The following is a 3,408-nucleotide window of genomic DNA, read 5'->3' as shown; positions in this document are numbered from 1 at the left end:
AATGCTCCATGCCCTTGTCTTCACAATGTTCCAAGACCCCTGTAATCACAATGATCCATTCCCCTTTTAATCAGTATGCTCCATGAGACTTGTCATCACAAGGCTCCATGGTTTTGTCATCACAGTGCTCCAGGACCTTGTCATCACAATGCTTCACGACCTTGTCATCAAAATTTTCAATGGCCCTTGTCATCATAATGCTCCAAACCCTAATCATCACAATGCTCCATTATATTTGTCATCACAATCCTCCATTACATTTGGTATCACAAAGCTCCATGCCATTGTCATCGCAATGGACCATGACATATGTCATCACAATGCTCCCTGACACCTGTCTTCACAATACTCCATGACCTTATCATCACAATGCTCCATGACCTTGTCATCACAATGCACCATGCCCCCTCTCATCACAATAATCTATGATACTTGTCAGACCAATGCTCCATGCCACTGTCATCACAATGCTCCATGCCCTTGTCATCACAATGCTCCATGACCCCTGTCATCACAATGCTCCGTGACTCCAGTCATCACAATGCTTCATAACGTTTGTCATCACAATGGTCCATGCCCGCGTCATCACAAGGCTCTGTGACCTTTGTAAGCACAATGCTCCATGAACTTTTCATCACAATTCTCTGAGAAACTTGTCATCACAATGCTCCATGTCTTTGTCAGAACAATGCTCCATGACCATTGTCATCACAATGTGCCACACGCATTTCATCACAACGTTCCAAACCTTGTCATTGCAATGCTCCATAAACCTTGTAATCACAATGGTCCATGCACTTCTCATCAAAATGCTGTGTCACCAGAGATATCACAATGTTCCATCACTAGTCATCACAATACTCCCTCACCATTGTAATCACAAAGTTCCATGACACTGTCATCACAATGCTACATCCAGTTATCATCACAATGTTCCATGACCCCTGACATCACAATGTTCCATAAGCTCTGTCATCAAAATGCTCAATGACCCTTTCCATCCCAAAGCTCCAAGACCCCTGCCATCACAATGTTCTATAACCCCTGCCATCAAAACTTTCCATTACACTTTTTATCAAATTGCTGCATGACCCGGTCATCAAAATGTTCCCTGCCCTTCTCATCAAAATGCTCCATGACTTGTCATCAAAAAGCTCCAAGACCCTTGGCATCACAATGATCAATGTCATTGTCATCACAATGCTCCATGAACCCTCTCATCACATTGCTGCATGCCCTTGTCATCACAAAGCTCCATGACACTTGTCATCAGAATGCTCCATGGCCTTCTCATCACAATGCTCCATGCCCTTGCCATCACAATGCTCCATTACCCCTGTCATAACAATGCTCCATAACCCCTGCCATCACGATGATCCATGGCCTTGTCATCACAAGGCTCCATGACCCTTCTCATCACAATGCTCCAAGAACACTGTAATCACTATGCTCTATGCCCCTTTTCATCTCAATGATCCATGAACCTTGTCATCACAATGCGCCATGCCCATCATCATAATGCTTCATGCTGTTGTCATCACAAAGAAATAAAAATGCTCCATGACCTCTGTCATAAAAATGCTCCAAACCCTTGTGATCACAATATTCCATAACACTTGTCATCACAAAGCCCCATGACGCTCGTCATCACAATTATCCATGGTCTTCTCAGCACAATGCTCCATGACCTTCGTCATCACAATGCTCAATACACTTGTCATCAAAATGCTCCCTGACACTTGTTGTCTGTATGCTCCTTGAACCCTGTCATGACAAGGCTCCATGCCTTTTTCATCACAATGATCCATGCACTTTTCATCACAGTGCTCCTAGACCAATGTAATCACAATGCTCCATGCCCTTGTCATCACAAAGCTCAATGACGCATGCCATCAGAATGCTCCTTGGTCTTCTCCTCACCATGCTCCCTGCCCTTGGCATCACAATGTTCCAAGACCCCTGTAATCACAATGATCCATGCCCCTTTTCATCAGTATGCTCCATGAGACTTGTCATCAAAAGGCTCCACGGTTTTGTCATCACAATGTTCCAGGACCTTGTCATCACAATGCTTCATGACATTGTCATGAAAATTTTCAATGGCCCTTGTCATCATAATGCTCCAAACCCTAATCATCACAATGCTCCATTATATTTGTCATCACAATCCTCCATTACATTTGGCATCACAATGCTCCATGGCATTGTCATCGCAATGGACCATGACATATGTCATCACAATGCTCCCTGACACCTGTCTTCACAATACTCCATGAGCTTATCATCACAATGCTCCATGCCCTTGTCATCACAATGCACCATGCCCACTCTCATCACAATAATCTATGAAACTTGTCAAACCAATGCACCATGCCCCTGTCATCACAATGCACCATGCCCTTGTCATCAAAGTGCTCCATGACCCCTGTCATCACAATGCTCTGTGACTCCAGTCATCACAATGCTTCATAAAGATTGTCATCACAATGGTCCATGCCCGCATCATCACAAGGCTCTGTGACCTTTGTATCCACAATGCTCCATGAACTTTTCTTCACAATTCTCTGTGACACTTGTCATCACAATGCTCCTTGTCTTTGTCAGAACAATGCTCCATGACCATTGTCATCACAGTTTGCCACGTGCATTTCATCACAACTGTCCACAACCTTGTCATTGTAATGCTCCATAAACCTTGTAGTCACAATGGTCCATGCACTTCTCATCAAAATGCTCTCTCACCAGAGATATCACAATGTTCCATCACTAGTCATCACAGTACTCCCTCACCCCTGGAATCACAATGATCCATGACCCTGTCATCACAATGCTACATCCACTTATCATCACAATGTTCCATGACCCCTGCCATCACAATGTTCCATAACCCCTGTCATCAAAATGCTCCAGGACCCTTTCCATCCCAAAGCTCCAAGACCCCTGACATCACAATGTTCTATAACCCCTGCCATCTAAATGTTCCATTACACTTTTTATCAAATTGCTGCAGGACCCGGTCATCAAAATGCTCCCTGCCCTTCTCATCAAAATGCTCCATCACTTGTCATCACAAAGCTCCAAGACCCTTGGCATCACAATGCTCCATGTCATTGTCATCACAATGCTTCATGAACCCTCTCATCACATTGCTCCATGCCTTTGTCACCACAAAGCTCCATGACACTTGTCATCACAATGCTCGATGCCCTTCTCATCACAATGCTCCATGCCCTTGTCATTACAGTCCTGCATGACCCATGTATCCCAATGTTCTGTGCCCTTGTCATCACAATGCTCCATGCCCACTCTCATCACAATAATCCATGAAACATTTCAGACCAAAGTTCCATACCCTTCTCATCACAATGCTCCATTACCCCTGTCATAACAATGCACCATGACACCTGC

The sequence above is a fragment of the Mesoplodon densirostris genome, unplaced genomic scaffold, assembly GCF_025265405.1.
Source record: "Mesoplodon densirostris isolate mMesDen1 unplaced genomic scaffold, mMesDen1 primary haplotype scaffold_37, whole genome shotgun sequence".
Taxonomy (NCBI): domain Eukaryota; kingdom Metazoa; phylum Chordata; class Mammalia; order Artiodactyla; family Ziphiidae; genus Mesoplodon; species Mesoplodon densirostris.
Note: the sequence above shows the minus strand (reverse complement) of the source record.